Source organism: Polypterus senegalus, unplaced genomic scaffold (genome assembly GCF_016835505.1).
Source record: "Polypterus senegalus isolate Bchr_013 unplaced genomic scaffold, ASM1683550v1 scaffold_4503, whole genome shotgun sequence".
Taxonomy (NCBI): Eukaryota; Metazoa; Chordata; class Cladistia; order Polypteriformes; family Polypteridae; genus Polypterus; species Polypterus senegalus.
Window position 1 is genome coordinate 10,070 of NW_024384953.1, and position 19,668 is coordinate 29,737.

At 40.3% G+C, this 19,668-nt stretch overlaps 1 long non-coding RNA gene across 1 annotated transcript; it reads left to right on the forward strand.

Annotated features, from left to right (window-relative positions):
- The first annotated feature begins 254 nt into the window (after positions 1-254).
- LOC120522177 lies at positions 255-19,474 on the forward strand. The gene is made up of 3 exons (XR_005632305.1): positions 255-308; positions 4,256-4,346; positions 19,366-19,474. It is a non-coding gene; the product is annotated as an uncharacterized LOC120522177 (long non-coding RNA).
- The last annotated feature ends 194 nt before the right edge of the window (positions 19,475-19,668 follow it).

A 19,668-nucleotide genomic window follows, 5' to 3' on the forward strand; every position in this document is an offset into this window, starting at 1 on the left:
TGTGACCGGACATGGAGGCTTTTTGCTGGGGCGAAAGTCAATAAGCAGTTCCTTGGTTTTGCAGATGTTAAGATGCAGGCAGATCTCTTTGCACCGAGAAGCAAAGTTATCTTTGCTTTCTAAATCAATAAATACATACATACATTGATACATTAAAAAATATAAATATATATATTCAGTGTCTATTTGCCTATTCTTACAATTATTATTCAAGCATAATGTCACTTTCTTTCTCATCAGCTTTCATTCTCACAAAAATGAGGTGGCAGAAGAGGGGGATATACAACATGTGCCACTGAAGAGCTTTGGTAAGAGAGATTACTCTACATACATACTTGTGATTTGGAATATGAATATTATGATTTGGAGTCCATGGTGAAAAGAGTGTGAGACCTCAAAAAGGTGGCAGCCCTAGTGTACCCAAAATAGAAATCACCTCAGGCAGCTTGTCCCCAAAATCTACTGGCCTGCTTCGGCCTACACTGGCCTAAAAATGGGTTTTTGGCTTTTACTTTAAGTCCTCTGCCCAGAGTTAATATCATCCCGGGCAGCTTACCCCAAAATCTACTGGCCTGCTTTGGCCTACACAGGCCTAAAAAATGGTTTTGGCTTCCACTTTAAATGCTTTAAATGTATCAAAATATCCTGAGGTGCCTCTCTGGGGAAGGAAAACCATTATAAAAGCTTTTGGTTTGAGAAACAATCCACAGAAGGAATCTTTATAGATTACGATTATTGATTATTGATTAAAAAAATAGAAACAATGACAAAAATCTCAAAAAGGCAGTCCTAGGTGAACACGCTTCCGATAATCATTCCAAAGTTGTAGTCCAATAAACAAAGCATAAATAAGATTAAAACCAGTAAATCCAATGCAAAAACAATACTCTATAACCATATACAGTACTGTATTATCTCACTATTATAATAAAAAAATCCTAGGAGCGAGGCAGACTTTTTAGCCCAGGGCGAGGCGTGACTTTTCAGAGATACTTTCAAGTCCTGCGAGATGAGACTTTGTGCCAAGAGATTTAACCAGGCCGGGCGAAATAAAAAGACAAGAGTAGATGACAAAGCAGAATGTCGTAAGAATTCAAAAATGTTGGTAGATACACATGCAGAGCAGGTTAAAGATTATGAAAGTGCAAAAAGTCTCAAAAAATGATAGTAAAGATCGTGCATTAGCACAAACTAACGGAAATTATGTCAGTGAAATAGCGGAACAGAAAAAGAGATCCATATTGTTCAGATTTAAACTTTAAGTTGGAGACTTGTAGATTGTCAAATTCGTTTTGCCATCTGGGAAGAGTAGTGTTTCTTCCTAATGAAGAGGCGTATCCACGAGAATTAAAAGATTTGTTGTTTGGTGAAAGTGAAATCCAGCGAGAGAAAATTTCAAGCCCATAGACAAAACTTTATGCAAAGAGATTTGGAAAAGTCCGCTCACATCTAAAACATTTACAACCAGGTACACGGTTCAATCTTTTCTCATTTGTGTGAATGCTATTGTCAGACACAGTTCGTGTAGAGAGAAAGCGATATTCACTCCGGGGTAGTTATATGTTGCGTTGTCACAATGCAAGTCAAACGGAATCAAAATTCAATGCGATAGCGAAAGGTAAAAGCGAAAAGAGATCGAATATACGGACATAAGTGATAGGACAGAATTGTTGTTTGGTGAAAGTGAAAACCACATATGCAAGTGGCAGAGACCCGAAGTGGCCTGGTTTGGCGAAGTGAAGCAAGCAGGGGGTAAAGCCCCCTAGTATACTATAATAATACTCTATAACCTTCAGTGTACCACTCCTGAGTTCCTCTTCTATGTCTCTTAAATAGCCAAATGGAGGTCCCTGGAGTGGTGACACATCCCTGCATCTTGGGGCACCACCCACAGAATACAAGGTGACTCACCTTTAGCCATTTAATACACAATTAGTGAAAACAAAGAACAGTAATAACATGAAAATGTGATAAATAATAATTCAAATTGAATAAAACTCAAAATAAACATAGGCCAGGGAATACACCCTGGCTGTAATATAATATTGATAAGGGCATAAATATTCTTAAATGATGTGGTAGTTTTTGTCTGACTACATGCTATCAAAAGGAGCTCGAGTCTATATGGACAGGATCAGATGTGAGGCAGGACCAAATTGTGCCAGTCTGTCGCAGGAGGCTCCTACTTATGCACCCAACTATCCACTTACTCACTTATAGTACACTGGGCTAATTTATAGATGTCAGTAAACCACACATTTTCTATGCCAGAAGGCCAATTATCTGGTCATGAAAACATACTGTAGATACTTAAATTTTCATATTTTATTATCATAGTATGGGATGTAAGTATATTACTGGATTTTTTTTTATATATCCAGGACCTTAAAACACTCGAGACATTCTCATGTGGCCCTTTGTAACAAAGGTTTGGTCACCCCTGCACTAGGCGGTAGGGGATACTAGGGGATAATCAACAGCACTCTCAGTGTCACTTCCTTCTGTGTCTTCTACCAGCTCTAAATCCGTATCTGACTGTACAGAATTTGCATCATCAACAATATGCAAAACTTTGCTTGCAGATTGATTCTTTTGATAATAGTGCCGGCCAGTTATTGATACCATACTGTAAAGACAAAGGAGGCTTTGAAATACCCAACACTAAGTTCATGCCATGTTGTGGAAAAACATCAGCACTGATGTCAGCACTTATGCAATAGCAGGTGGAAGAATTGTTAATACCAAAAGCAGCCTTGAAAGTGTCAAGGTAGACCTTAGTTTGGTTAGTAAGGTTAGTAATTTTAAGAACATACTTGTACTATTGTTATGATGGGAAGCATTGTTTAAAAATACAACTCTTTCCTTTTTGAATAAATTCCTTGCAACTTTGCACAAACATAGCAAGTTTCAAAAAACATGATTTATCAAACTAGTACTTGTCCAGCTAATTAATTAGCAAAATAATTTTACAGGTAGTCCCCAGGTTACGGACATTACCTACGACTTCTGAACGGGGCTGCAGCTGCGACATGTGCCTCAGTAACTGCCACTCTGTCATCTTCAGCCTGGGGACACTGCAAGCGGTGGCTGGAGGGGGAGCGATTTTGCTGCTCGTGCAGTGTAGTGTCCCTCGGGTGGCTCCTAACGGCAAGTGGTGACCCGTGGTCCATAGTCACCGGGGCCATAGCTATCGCTCGTGTGCAGGACGGAGGCTTGATGGGGCAGTTCATTTTCCGCCCTCGCTGCCGCAGCTACTGCTCCTGACTGGACGGAGGCTGGATGAATCGGAAAGGGGACGTTCACTGCCCGCCCACCACACCGGCTGCCCCATTTGTTCTCAGTGGGCGGCTGGTACTGCTGCAAGCAGTAAACCGGTTGTGGCTGAACAGAGGCCATTAAGGAAGAACGAGCAGCGGGGGTGGCATTGTAGTGTGCCTCAGATGGCTGCCTGTTGAATGGGGTGGTAGTGGGCTTATCTACTACCCGCCTTTGGCAGCACCGTGTTCGTTCTCGGTGGGCGGACGCTGCAGGCAGCATGCTGCAGTGGAGGTGACTGTGTGGTGGGCGAGTGATGAAACATCACTGCCCCCATTCATTCACAATGGCAAGCCTGCTTGTACTGTTACATACATAGCAGAAAGTTGTCTGTCATTCAGTAAATCTGACGTGTTGACGACGGGTGCCTTCCTGTTGTGATAGCGTGTACAGTGCTGCGCAGAAGAGCTCATCTTAACCTTTTGTCTTCACCCTTCAAGAATGTCTCTGAAACACAGATCTGATGCAAGTGCTGGTGAGACAGTAAAGAACCCATCACCATGGAAAATAAAGTGGAAATAATAAAAAGGTCAGAGAGAGGTGAAACTCCATCATTCATTGGCAGAGCACTTGGTTACAGTCGGTCAGTAATAGCATTTATTAAAATAATGTACCTGTCCTGACTTACATACAAATTCAACTTAAGTACAAACCTACAGTCCCTATCTCGTTCGTAACCTGGGGACTGCCTGTATATGTTTTTTTAACAATTTAATCACAGAGAGATTAGAAAGCATTTTGTTCAGAGTCTCACAGTAAGAACCATGGACCAGACTACGGTTATTAATAGTGACGGAAGTGTATGCAAAGCTGCAACTGGTCTTCCTACTAGAATTTAATATTTGGGTTTTTTTTAATATACATATCATTTGTTTAAAGCTACATGTTTATCAGTGTTTCTGGTACTGACAGTAATTTAACGTCTAAATCTCCAAATTAGATACGAATGATCAAGAGGTTTTCAAGCAGATGGAGGATTCTCTTCTTAGAAGTATAATTCTGTCAGATTTGGAGTGTCCGCTCTGTATAAGGTAAGACTTTATTTCACCCTGCAAAGTTGTGTTGTGTAGTGGTTAAGCCATTGGACGTCAAACCCTGAGGTTGTGGGTTCAAGTCCTGATACTTGACACTTTATGACCCTGAGCAAGTCACTTGACCTGCCTCTGCTCCAATTGGAAAACCAAAAGAAATTGAGCCGACTTTTATATATAACTAGCAGAATACCCGCCGACTGCGGAGAAGTGTGTTAAAGAAAGGTACGAAAAGAAAAGGAAAAATTTTAAAAATAACGTAACATGATTGTTAATGTAATTGTTTTGTCATTGATATGAGTGTTGTTCTCATATCTATCTATCTATCTATATATATCTATATATATATCTCTATCTATCTATATATATATACCTCTATTTATCTATCTATCTATCTATCTATCTATCTATCTATCTATCTATCTATCTATCTATCTATCTATCTATCTATTTATATATATATATAGCAAAATACCAGCAGGCAGCTTGGAGAAGTAGTGTGTTAAAGAAGGAAAGAGAAAGAAAAGGAAACATTTTGAAAATAACGTAACATGATTGTCAATGTAATTGTTTTGTCACTGTTATGATTGTGCTGTGATATATATATATATATATAGCAAAATACCCACGCTTCATGCGATGTCATGTGTTAAAGAAGTTATGAAAAGAAAAGGAAACATTTTAAAAATAATGTAACATGATTGTCAAAGTAATTGTTTTGTGTATTTGGTGGCAGCGTCACAAAGTTGTTTTCGGTAGCTGCATCAGAAAATGTACCACAACGTCTGACACGCCTCCTTTTTACTGTTTTCTCACAGCTTGGATTGCTGCTGTCATATATATATACACACACACACATACACACATACATACATATATATATAATATACATATATATATACACATACATATCTTCATATCTACATATCTATATACATATCTACACACACAAATTATATATATGTGTGTATGTATGTATGTATGTATGTATGTGTGTGTGTATGTGTGTGTATGTATGTGTATATATATATATATAATCTAGATAGGGGTGTGTGTGTATATATATATATATATATATACACATACATACATATATATACACATACATATACTTGTGTGTATGTTTGTATGTGTCTATATGTGTGTGTATAGCTTTGGTCACTGAGTGCAAGGGAAAAATAATGAAATATAGTCTATAAGTTATTAAACAGTAAAACATTAACGTTTTAAAATACAGGTACATTGAGCACTACTGGAGTGGTTGGGTAAACTACATTTTAAAGACTGTGTAACAAAACAGGTAAGTAACTAACAGCAGCTAAAATGTATATGGATCATCTCTCGGTAGTAGATCCCTTTTGAAAGGCGCTACGGCGGCTGTGGTATAGAAATTACATTTTCTATGTGAGCGTTCAAATTTGTGCCTCTGGTAATGTGCCTTACCGGCAATTAAAGAAAATTATTTTGTGTCCTCTGCAGTGTTAAGAGAAAGGCTTTGGTTTGGGATAAAAGGAAAAAAGGTGTAAAGAAAGGAAAGTTGCCTTTTTCTTTTATATAGTATAGAGATGTGTTAAGCTGGCGTTATGATGCGCCTTTTGGGACAGTCGCGGTGGGTCTTGTGTAGACTGGTGAGGCGTCCCGCCATTAATCGGCTGTGATGGCACTGTCAGTCCTCCACTCGTGTGCGTGTCTTCATAATCCGAGCTGAGGACCTGATAATCGTGATATCGTGCAAAAAGAAAGTGTGAATCGCCTTAATATTATTTTCCGTGGTGTAGAAAAGGGGTCCGTGTTTGCACTTGTCTGGGCTATAGCTCAGGGGGTGGATGAAAAAAATTAAAAGTGCTCACTTTGACTTAAGGCAGAAGCGCAGTCAGCGTCTCAAAGGCGGCACAGCTATGCACGCGCGCTGGCTGCTCGACTTTTGCTGGGCAGGAGACCCAGTTTTGCAGACACGTTCATGATATCAAAAGTCTCAGCGCTCTTTGGAGGTAATTCATATATTATATATATAGCAAAATACCTACTCAGCGAGAAGTAGTGTGTTAAAGAAGTAATGAAAAGAAAAGGAAACATTTTAATAATAACGTAACATGATTGACATTGTCATGAGTGTTGCTGTCATATATATGCCTGCCTAAATAAGTCACCTCGCGCTCTTACTTTTTTACCGTTCATTTAATCATGGCTAGTGGCGGAAAAATTATAAAATGGAAGGAGGATGGCTTTACCAAAACAATTATTGATGGCAATCGATTATTCATAAAGCTTGAATTGGTGATCTGTTTTTCTGTGTTAACCTCATATTTTTCATACTTCTTCTCAAACTAAGGTGGTGCGAGGGTAAAATGAATCGGGATGTGCTGATCAATGTAATCGGTGTACCAGGAAATCATGCATTGACAAAAGCTCCCCTTTGCTTGTAATGCAAAGTGTGATTAAATGCATTATTTTTCAGCGTTATGGAGCACATGCATCGAAGCTTCTCAGCTGTGCTTGTGCTAAGAAAAGGAAAGATTTTAAAAATAGCGTAACACGATTGTCAATGTGACCTTTTGTAAGTAGTGCCTGGAGGATTCAGTGTGGAGAAACTCTAGAGACAGCGTGTGTATTAACTTGTGGATTTTTCTGTGAGTATTTGGTGGCAGTCTGACGAAGTTGCTTAGGAAGGCAGCGTTAACGCGAGCTCAGCTCAGAGCGAAATGAGGTGGGAGGGGAGATGATGGCGTGACTCCCCACCGCCTTTAACTGTCAATCCCCACAAACACAGTCTCGAATTTGCATAAGCACAGCCCTTCACCTACAATTTTAACTTAGTTACAAAGTGATCAAAACTCTCGTTTATATCCTCGTCCTCTCATTAAACTTGTATCCCGCATTACCTGTGGGCATGTGAAGCATCAGCGGTAGCCTGTCTATGAACTTAATTTAAAGTTTAGGTTTACACCTTGCTTTCTTTCGAGGTAGCAGCACTCATGAATATGGTAGTATATGTCACTCGCCGCTTCTTATTGTTTGCTGCCTTCTCAATTATATAATGCATGTTTTCTTAAGCGCTTTTTGGAGGTCTTCCTGGTTTTCTACGTACTGCGTTGACAGTCAGTTCACGTGATTACGTGGGAGGCGTGATGATGTCACACGAAACTCCGCCCCACGTCTTTCCAGCTCAACTCCATTACAGTTAATGGAGAAAAATACCTTCCAGTTATGACCATTAGTAGAATTTCGAAATGAAACCTGCCCAACTTTTGTAAGTAAGCTGTAAGGAATGAGCCTGCCAAATTTCAGCCTTCTACCTACACGGAAGTTGGAGAATTAGTGATGAGTGAGTGAGTGAGTGAGTGAGTGAGTGAGTGAGTGAGTGAATGAGTGAGGGCTTTGCCCTTTTTATTAGTATAGATACGCTACCGTGGCTGTCCGTTTGTCTGTCCAGGTTTTTAAGTCACCTGTAGCTCGCAAACCGTTTGAACTATTGAGCTGAAATTTGGTACACATATACTATGTGACGTCTACTATCCACTTTCGGGGGGATGATTGACCTCCAAGGTTATTCCTCATTTTATTTCTATTTTATTTTATTGTAGAATCAAGTCTCGGCAGCAGGGCGGCTGTGTGCTCTTAGCGACGGGCGCGTTCTCATCCCTACCACCTTCGCTGCCACTTCACTACCTCTTCATATCCTAAATCACTCTTTAGGCAGATTGAAGACTTAAGTGCAAAAATGAAAGAGAATGTACTAAGTAAGTGCAACACAAACACTGACTTAATCAGTTTTAACACAAAAAGATGCCGACAAAAGTAGAAAAGAAGCAGGCCGCTAGGGTGGAGAAAAGAAGAGCCGTTCAGGAAGCAGCAAGCACATCAACCTCTGAGCAAACGAATGATAAACGTACAGAGATAGAGGAGGAAAACTATGAACGCTCAAGTCAAGTGTATTAACGGTACATCATTGTGCAGTGTGCCATTACTGGTTATATCATAAATGCTGTAAGTTGCTTTGGATAAAGGCGTCCTGCCAAATAAGCAAATGTAAATATGCTGTTAGTTGCTTATATTATCAAGACATTTTACTAGAAAGATACAATCCTTTACCAAGATTTTTAGTACTTATTGAACGTCAAAGAAAGGTTGAAAAAGAAGCTGCTGCAGCTAAATATACTTTCATTATAGCCCAGTTGTTGGTCAAGTGAATTATTGTAGAAAGATGTGTATAGAAAACAAAACAAAAAAATAAAGCGAAATGAAACCAAAGCTCAATACGAGAGACAATAATCAGAGTCGAGAGAACAAGAGGGTTAAAACCTAAAATACATGTGAAAAGAGCACAGTGATAAACTATGAATAATTCTAAGATTTCATATCCACAGATTGATAAGGTTGATCGATCCTGCCGTGATCGATTAAACATGGCTCCTGACTTCAGAGGCCATGCCCCTAGCAATGCTGGAAGTGGACCTTCTTCTTCTTCTTTTTATGGCTGCTCAAATTTATGGGGTCTCCACCGCGGATCATCCGCCTCCATCTATCCCTGTCTTTTACCTCATTTTCTGCCACATCGACTGCTTTCTTGTCCACCCTCACCACATCCATAAACCTTCTCTTTGGCCTTCCCCTTTTCCTCTTGCCTGGAGGTTCCATCTTTAACATTCTTTTCCCAGTATATCGCTCATCTCACCTCTTCACATACCCAAACCACCTCAGTCATGCCTCTGTCACTTGGTCACCAAACTGTCACACCTGTGTTGTCCCGTCATGCACTGATTCCTAATCCTGTCCACTCTTGTTACTCCGAAATAAGATCGAACGCTCTTCAACTCTGCTACTTCCAGCTCTGCCTCCTCCCTTTTTGTAAGTGCCACCGCTCCAAACCATACAACATAACTAGTCGCACTGCCATTTTATAGACCTTCCCTTTCACTCTTCCATGTACTCACAGATCACTCCTGTCACTCTTCTCCACCCAGTCCACCCTGCCTGCACTCTCTTCTTCACCTTTTTCTCTCACTCTCTGTTGCTTTAGACTCTGGAAGCCAAGTATTTCAATTTGTCTACCTTCATCACTTCTTCTCCTTGCTGTCACACCCTTCCACCACTTTCTCTCATCCACACACGTGGTCTCCATCTAACACCTACTGACGCTCATTCCCCTTCTCTCCAGTGCATACCTCCACCTCTCCAGGTTTGTCTAATCTCACTGCAGGACATAATGTCATCCATGAACTTCATAGTCCACGGAGACTCCTGTCTGACCTCATCTTTCAACCTCTCCATCACCGCTAGTGAACAGGAAGGGGCTCAGAGCTGATCCTTGGTGGCCAAAATCATACCAGATCATGACAAGTTGTGCCAGCCGCTACTGGCTTTAGGAGGAAAGGAAAAGGAGAAGGTGGAGTGTGCATGTTTTCTTACATACCGCTTAGTTTTGTCCAGTGCTATTTACAATTTCCATTCATGAATTTGTTGTCATCTGAGCATCTTTTAGGTCACGGAGAGAGAAGGATAGAGTACAGGTGCCTGTAACACCTCACTTCTACCACCTTCCTCTCCTTCCAAATTCACTATTTTAAATATACGGCTCCACATTTGCATTGTTGTGTAGGTAGGAAAAATTCTGCGCACAGCTTTTGGCGAAAACTTGATGCACGCAAACCGTGCGAAGGAGCCTGTCAGCTAACGCGCCATTTTTGCTAGGCAGCCTTTGTGACACGCATATAAAGCAGCCTTTACACACTAAGAAGTGTTTAAAAGAGTTAGAAATTATCTGTGGATTTATGTGTGCCTGCTACGTGAAAGTTCTGCATGGTTTAATAAACTTAGTAATGCGGAGAATCCGATTCTACTTTAAAGGAAACACAAAGGCTTTTTTACTACCTGCGTTTATTTTATTTTAAAGTTAGAAATAAAAAGTATGTGATTTCTGCTTGCATTTAGAGTGCTGCGTAGTGTACAATCAACTGTCAGTTTAATGAGTTTAACAAGTGGTAGATTATTCACATTTTTTTTAGTCCTGCGCCATATACAGCCTTGAAAAAAGAAAGGAAGCTTCACAGATGAGATTCAACCTTGGGCTGAACAACCTTTGCGCACATCCGACTACACATCAATCTAAAATAAAATGTATTTACATAATATTTCAGAAATTTCAGACAGACATTCATTAATATTTAGAAACACATGGCAAATCTCTGTAATCATACAGCATCTAATGTGCTAATGTGCAAATTTCCCCTTGGGATTAATAAAGTATCTATCTATCTGTCTGTCTGTCTATCTATTATATAGTGCCTTTCATATCTATCTATCTATCTATCTATTCTATCTATCTATCTATCTATCTATCTATCTATCTATCTATCTATAGTGCCTTTCACATCTATCTATCTATCTATCTATCTATCTATCTATCTATCTATCTATCTATCTATCTATTATATAGTGCCTTTCACATCTATCTATCTATCTATCTATCTATCTATCTATCTATCTATCTATCTATCTATCTATCTATCTATCTACAAACCTGATTCCAAAAAAGTTGGGACACTAAACAAATTGTGAATAAAACTGAATGCAATGATGTGGAGATGGCAAATGTCAATATTTTATTTGTAATAGAACGTGATGACAGATCAAACGTTTAATCAGAGTAAATGTATCATTTTAAAGGAAAAATATGTTGATTCAAAATTTCACGGTGTCAACAAATCCCAAAAAAGTTGGGACAAGTAGCAATAAGAGGCTGGAAAAAAGTAAATTTGAGCATAACGAAGAGCTGGAAGACCAATAAACACTAATTAGGTCAATTGGCAACATGATTGGGTATAAAAAGAGCTTCTCAGAGTGGCAGTGTCTCTCAGAAGCCAAGATGGGTAGAGGATCACCAATTCCCACAATGATGACCAGAAAGATAGTGGAGCAATATCAGAAAGGTGTTACCCAGCTTAAAAATTGCAAAGACTTTGCATCTATCATCATCAACTGTGCATAACATCATCCAAAGATTCAGAGAATCTGGAACAATCTCTGTCGCGTAAGGGTCAAGGCCGTCAAAACCATACTGGATGCCCGTGATCTCGGCCCTTAAACAACACTGCACCACAAACAGGAATGCTACTGTAAAGGAAATCACAGAATGGACTCAGGAATACTTCCAGAAACCATTGTCAGTGAACACAATCCACCGTGCCATCCGCCGCGTTGCCAGTTGAAACTCTACAGTGCAAAGAAGAAGCCATTTCTAAGCAAGATCCACAAGCTCAGGCGTTGTCACTGGGCCAGGGATCATTTAAAATGGAGTGTGGCAAATGGAAGACTCTTCTGTGGTCAGACGCAGTCACGATTCAAGTTCTTTTGGAAATCTGGGACGCCATGTCACCCGGACCAAAGAGGACAAGGACAACCCAAGTTGTTATCAACGCCAATTCAAGCCTGCATCTCTGATGGTATTGGGTTGCATGAGTGCGTGTGGCATGGGCAGCTTGCATGTCTGGAAAGACACCATCAATGAAGAAAAAATATATTCAGGTTCTAGAACAACATATGCTCCCATCCAGACTTCATCTCTTTCAGGGAAGACCCTGCATTTTTCAACAAGATAATGCCAGACCACATTCTGCATCAATCACAACATCATGGCTGCGTAGGGAGAAGGATCCGGTACTGAAATGGCCAGTCTGCAGTCCAGATCTTTCACCTATAGAGAACATTTGAGCATCATAAAGAGGAAGGTGCGACAAAGAAGGCCCAAGACGATTGAACAGTTAGAGGCCTGTATTAGACAAGAATGGGAGAGCATTCCTAATTCTAAACTTGAGAAACTGGTCTCCTCGGTCCCCAGACGACTGTTGAGTGTTGTAAGAAGAAGGGGAGATGCCACACAGTGGGGAAAATGGCCTTGTCCCAACTTTTTTGGGATTTGTTGACACCATGAAATTCTGAATCAACATATTTTTCCTTAAAATGATACATTTTCTCAGTTTAAACTTTTGTTCCGTGATTTATGTTCTATTCTGAATAAAATATTAGAAGTTGGCACCTCCACATCATTGCATTTAGTTTTTATTCACGATTTGTATAGTGTCCTAACTTTTTTGGAATCCGGTTGTATCTATCTATTTATCTGTCTATCTATTATATAGTGCCTTTGATATCTATCTATCTATCTATCTATCTATCTATCTATCTATCTATCTATCTATCTATCGCGCTTTCACATCTATCTATCTATCTATCTATCTATCTATCTATCTATCTATCGTAGTTTCTTATATCATCTATCTATCTATCTATCTATCTATCTATCTATCTATCTATCTATCTATCTATCTATCTATCTATCTATCTATCTATCTATCTATCTATCTATCTATAGTGCCTTCATATCTATCTATCTATCTATCTATCTATCTATCTATCTATCGGGCCTTTCATATCTATCTATCTATCTATCTATCTATCTATCTATCTATCTATCTATCTATCTATCTATCTATCTATCTATCTATCTATCATATAGTGCCTTCATATCTATCTATCTATCTATCACATCTATCTATCTATCTATCTATCTATCTATCATCTATCTATCTATCTATCTATCTATCTATCTATCTATCTATCTATCTATCTATCTATCACTGATATCTTACTTTGATGCAGTGTTCAGTTTTGGACAGAGCTCGTTGTCCTCAGCCAATAAACCTCACAGTTTGGATCATATGGCGCTTCCTTACTGGTCCAAGTTCTCTAAATTTGTACCTTATTACTACAATCACTGTGGATATAAAGACAAAGTATAGAAAGTTAAAAGCAACTTGGTATTTATTAAAAAAAATAATAATAGTAGATGATAGTATTCAAGAAACTGTAGGTAGTAAAATCTGGATATATAAATAGTCTTTAGAAAAGCTTATGAAAAGAGTCAAAGATGAATGTCCTCGGTGGTTTTTTGATCTAGCCGTTAGTGAAATGCATCCTCCGACGTTAAGATGAAATGTGTCACATGTGTCTTGGTCTCTTCTGCCGACGTTGCCTTTTTGTTATCTGTTTCTTGTTCTGATGTTGCTCTCAGACAAGGTATATTTATTTTGGTTTCACGTGGATTCGAACATGTGATGCTACACACATATGATTGGCCTTATGATAAATGACTTTGCTTACAGTCTTTGATCTTTTAAGTATGTCGAATTGCTTCCTTTCCAAGCTGTAAACCAGTTTGGCAATTCTTAGTCCTAGGGCGTCCATCTGTTCACATGTTATAAAGTAGTCAGTTCAGCCTGAGGCATCATCCTGGTCTTTTACTTTATTTGCACAGATGTTTTAGAAATTTGAGGTTCAATTTGGGAAGAGGAGATGCTGTGATTTTAAATACCTCCCTTTAAAAATAAAGTTAACCTTTGTTTATGTGGGCAAAAAAAAATGTAAAACATAAAAATGTAAAATTCACGACATTCCAATCAGTTTCAGTATCCGTGTCAACGCCTGATGGCCCATTCCATTGTTATCACCATCGCATGATTCAGCTAATGGTTCAGTTTCAGTTTGTTCTAAAACTGGCTTTACTGGTTTTTCTTTACACACCATTGTGTGTTTTGCTTAAAGGCACCACCTCATTCATGAACATTGATGAATTACCTAGAATGGCAAAATGTACATTTAATTTTTTTTATTTTTTAATGATAGCATGTTATTTATCTAATATGCATAGTAGGAGATTTACTATCCCGAAGCGTTATTCAGGCTTCATGTTGTACATTTTATTCTAGCCCTAGAGATGCTTGGAGTTAATATTGCTATACCTCAGCCAGAGTTACTCCCCTGGCTGGGGTTCAAATTCATGTTTAATATCATCACTGATTCTTTTGTATGTATTAATTTTATTTATATTTATTTATTATTGATTGTGTTCATGTTCCACGCCTCAGCAATGTTCCCTCTATATCACTGGTCAACAAGCATTTTGCTACTGGGAGCCTTTCATCTGTACTTTAACAGGTTTCACTTGCTGACTCCAAATCTGAAAACCGTTTTGGCCAGCAGCACGCCCCATTTTTAGTTATGATCTTCCAAGTCTTGGACAATTAGGGTGACTGGACAGTAAAGCGATGCATTTCAGCGTTAAGAAATAAATCGAGAAAAGTGAAGCCAAAATTAATCTAATTTGTTTTTGTTGGCCCTGAAATACGTGAACTGATGCTTGACGATGAGTTCAAAAAGAAACTGAAGCCAAGTGAATCAGCACCCTCATTCGTGTTGTTTGTCCAGAATTCTCTTGACAAGCACAGAGCAGAGAATTATACTGAGCTTGTGGAGAATATTCTGAAAGCGTATCGGCTTACGCGAGCCCGAATGTCACTAAAGATGCATTTTTTACATTCTCATCTCGACTTTTTTCCACCAAATCTAAGCGATGTCAGCGATTAGTATAGGGAAAGATTTCATCACGATATAAAGGTAATGGAAAATTGATATTGGGGAAAATTCACTCCAGGCATGATGGGTGACTACCGCTGGTTCTTGCAAAGAGAGATGGATGTGCAGTACAAGCCGCCAAAGCAAATTTTGGAGCACGCTGACCCCACTTTTATATTGAGGTAAATTAACATAAATATGCTTTAACGTGTCTCTGGTAACGTCTTCTGGTTTGTTTTCAGAATAAACAGTTTTGGTGGGACAGAGTCCAAACTCCAGATATCGTGTTGATATATTATATTGATATTCAAAAGTGTCAAAACTCAATGATGTGTATTTCAAAAACCTGGACGTGCTAGCTTTTATTCCAATTTCATATATGAAATGAGTGTTAAAACTTAATAAAGAGCTGCTCTGAAGTTCTCAGTAGCAAACAAAAAATATAATTTTGTAGACCAGTGTAATGAATAAATAAAGTAAATTAAAAAATATTTACCGTGACATCTTTATGGCAATAATATTTGGGTACAGTAGAACCCTGATGCCCCAATTAACTGAGGTTCAGCATTACCTTAGGTCAGTGTTTCTCAAATAGTGGGGCGCGCCCCCCCTGGCTCCATCAAGGGGAGCGCGTTTGACCTCGGGGAACATGCTTTTTTATTTTTCTTTTAAATTTTTTTTTAATTTAGAATGCACTTTAAATCTTTTCTGTTACATTTAATAAAGCTATTCTTTGTTGTAAATTTGTCCATATTTCTTTCTTTTTATTCTGTGTATGTTATGCAGAGGTGTACTTATAACAATTTTATAGACAAATGATACTATTTATAGTCACATGCAAGGATGTTTTCTTCTTCCTAGGGGGGGCATGACAGAAAATAATTGAGAAGCACTGCCTTAGGTACACCTGTAAGTGTAGTACACTGCGTTATGTTTCTTAATTCATAAAAGCTTTGCCATGGTATAGGCAAAGGTTTCAGGTGTGCCACTGTGATCTGTGAGTTTTATTACCAACACAGTCATTCATTATCCATCCATCCATTATCCGACCCGCTATATCCTAACTACAGGGTCACGGGGGTCTGCTGGAGCCAATCCCAGCCAACACAGGGCACAAGGCAGGAACAAATCCCTGGGCAGGGCGCCAGCCCACCTGCAGAAAAATTATTCATTTATTCCAAAGTTGAAGATACGTACACCAGCTGACAGGGTGAAACTGGATAGAAGATGGACAGAAACATGTGAAAGACAATCCAGGCAGACAATTTTGAATGGCTGATGTTTCATGTAATCACTATATGGCCAGAGTGACCAATGGCTACTGTCTGTAGAAGCCGTGAGAACAGGGAAGGTATTATATGGGCACATTCCAAAAATAGCACAATCAGCTCAGATGGCAGTTGCCCATACCTGGCAAATATGTAAATATGTGAGTGTTTATAATGAACAGGATCCGTCACCAGACCAGGAGCCTAGCAAATCTTGCTCCCCACCTTGCTGGACTGAAGACTGACTGTATGTTCCTTTTGGCTTCTGTCTAGCCTGGATCAGCTATGTATGAATGAATTACGCATTGTATTACATTTTAAAGCAAGTAAAATACAGATCTCTTTTTCTACCATATTTCTATTGTCTGAATATTTTCGCCATGGTTACAAAAGGGATGGGTGAGGCGCATCAAGAAAGGATACGATCCCAGGAACAAGCACCCCTTGCTGAATTCAACTCATAAATATTGTACTTTTTAGCCTTGACTGTACCGAGCGAGGAGTTACGAAGCTGGTGACTGTGGGAAGGTGGGTGTAAGTCACTCACCCTCCACATCTGCACCCCACGCTTAATTTGTCAGTGTGTCGCCAGCGCTTGCCTGTGTACACATACTCTACTATTTCATTCACCTTAGGATTTTTCTTTCATACATTTCAGGGCACTATAATGATCTGCCTATTGAAACTAAGAACCCACGTTCTCTTGGTTGGAGGTGAGCGCTTTGCAGCGTGAGCTGCATGGAGACCTCCGTTCGTAAGCCGTGCAGACTCTTTGTTCGACCACTGCAAGTGGTGCACTTCCCTGGTGATGTCAGCTGATCTCTCTTTCTCTCTGCACAGCGTCACCACTACACTCCACCCATCCACAGTGCAAATCCCACCCTTACACGCCAATTGATTTGCTGTGGACTCGCACTTTCTAAACATCTCAGTATGAAGATTTGTGCTGTCGTGAAATGTCGGTAGTGAGATGGGAAACTGCATCTTCTGGCTCAGAGGCATTAAATGGTTTGCAGCATGAACTGCACAGAGAGCTCCTTCCATCCGCCGCGGCGAGCCCATCTCTGACCACTGTGTGAAGCGCCTTCCTGATGACGCCAACTGATCTCTTGTCTGTGTCAGACCCCATCTTCTATGTACAGCATCGCCACTACACTCCACTTGTCTACAGTGCAAATCCCATCCTTATCACCAATTGAATCACTGAGGACTCGTACTATAAAGCATCTCAGTTCAAAGATGCTTGATTTAACTGCTGGTGGTGAGCTGCGAGATCACGCAACTGCCTGCCACAGCGAGTGCTTTAAAGGTGAACTAAATGGAGACCTCCATCCGCTATTCAAGCAGGGCGTCTCTGATAGATAGATAGATAAGATAGATAGATAGATAGATAGATAGATAGATAGATAGATAGATAGATAGATAGATAGATAGATAGATAGATAGATAGATAGATACTTTATTAAAATTCACATAATCCAGCAGCAGCAGTATACTGATACAAAGAAACAATATTAAATTAAATAGTAATAAAATGAAAAAAAATTTAAAATAAAATTAATGTTCTGCATTTACTCCCGGGTGGAATTGAAGAGTCGCATAGTGTGGGGGAGGAACGATTTCCTCAGTCTGTCACTGAAGCTACTCCTCTGCCTGGAGATGATCCTGTTCAGTTGATGCAGTGGATTCTTCATGATTGACAGGGAGTTTGCTTAATGCCCGCTCTCTGCCACAAATGTTAAACTGTCCAACTTTAATCCTACAATGGAGCCTGCCTTCTTAACAAGTTTGTCCAGGCATGAGGCGTCTTTCATCTTTATGCTACCACCCCAGCACACCACCGCTGTAGAAGAGGGCACTCGCAACAACTGCCTCTGGTAGAACATCTGCAGCATCTTACTGCAGATGTTGAAGGACGCCAACCTTCTCAGAAAGTATAGTCGGCTCTGTCCTTTCTTACATAGAGCATCAGTATTGGCAGTCCAGTCCAATTTGTCATCCAGCTGCACTCCTAGGTATTTAAAGGTCTGTACCCTCTGCACAGTCACCTCTGATGATCACGGGGTCCATGAGGGGCCTGGGCCTCCTAAAATCCACCACCAGCTCCTTGGTCTTGCTGGTGTTCAGGTGTAAGTGGTTTGAGTCACACCATTTAACAAAGTCTTTGATTAACTTTCTGTACTCGTCCACCTGCCCACTCCTGATGCAGCCCACAATAGCAGTGTCATCAGCGAACATTTGCACATGGCAGGACTCCGAGTCATATTGGAAGTCTGATGTATATAGATTGAACAGGACCGGAGAAAGTCCAGTCCCCTGCGGCACCCCTGTATTGCTGCACACAATGTCAGACCTGCAGTTCCCAAGACGCACATACTGAGGTCTGTCTGTAAGATAGTCCACAATCCATGCCACCAGGTGTGAGTCTACTCCCATCTCAGTCAGCTTGTCTCTAAGGAGCAGAGGTTGGATGGTGTTGAAGGCGCTAGAGAAGTCCAAAAACATAATTCTTACAGCACCACTGCCTCTGTCCAGGTGGGAGAGGATGGTGTAGCATATAGATGATGGCATCCTCCGCTCCCACCTTCTCCTGGTATGCAGAACTGCAGAGGGTCGAGGGCGTGGCGGACCTGTGGCCTCAGGTGGTGAAGCAGCAGCCGCTCCATGGTCTTCATCAGATGTGACGTCAGAGCAACAGGCCGGAAGTCATTCAGCTCACTAGGACATGATACCTTTGGGACAGGAGTGATACAAGATGTTTTCCAAAGCCTTGGGACTCTCCCCTGTTCCAGGCTCTGTGCTTCCCTGATGATGTCAGCTGATCTCTCTTGTCTGTTTCAGACCCCATCTTCTATGTACAGCATCGCCACTACACTCCACTTGTCTACAGTGCAAATCCCATCCTTATCACCAATTGAATCACTGAGGACTCGTACTATGAAGCATCTCAGTTCAAAGATGTGCGCTGCGATTTAACTGCTGGTGGTGAGCTGCGAGAACGTGTCAACTGGCTCACAAGCGAAAGTGCTTTAAAGTGTGAACTAAATAGAGACCTCCATCCGTTATCTGTGCAGGGCTCGTCTCTGTGCTTCCCTGATGATGTCAGCTGATCTCTCTTGTCTGTGTCAGACCCCATCTTCTCTGTACAGCATCGCCACTTCAGCAGCCCACCTGTTTCGTCAGCTCTCCAAGGTAGCATCAGTCCACATTACCTCAGATAATCAGGGTCCTACTGTATTGTTTATTGACAGTGGCCACAGACACCTGACAGGAAAAATGCGTATGAAGTGCGACAATAATAGTCTGTAGTATTTTTAACAAGTTTTTTTTTTTTTTCTTAGGTTGTTTTATGAGCCGGTCACGACTCCCTGTGGTCATACATTCTGTAAAAACTGCATTGAGCGAAGCTTGGACCATAATGTGCGCTGCCCACTTTGTAAACAGAACCTCAGAGAGGTATGATAGTAGTGAAGCTCTTTAATTTTTAGTTTTATATTCCTCTTTAGTTTCCTAGCCTGTGCCATATGTACTGTATATGTTTTCAAATTTTTGAACACCCTTTTATATTATGACAGTTTCAAATCTTATTAATCCAAAACAGGATCTTGAAGGGCTATTGCTTACCTTGGCAGCACTACACCGGG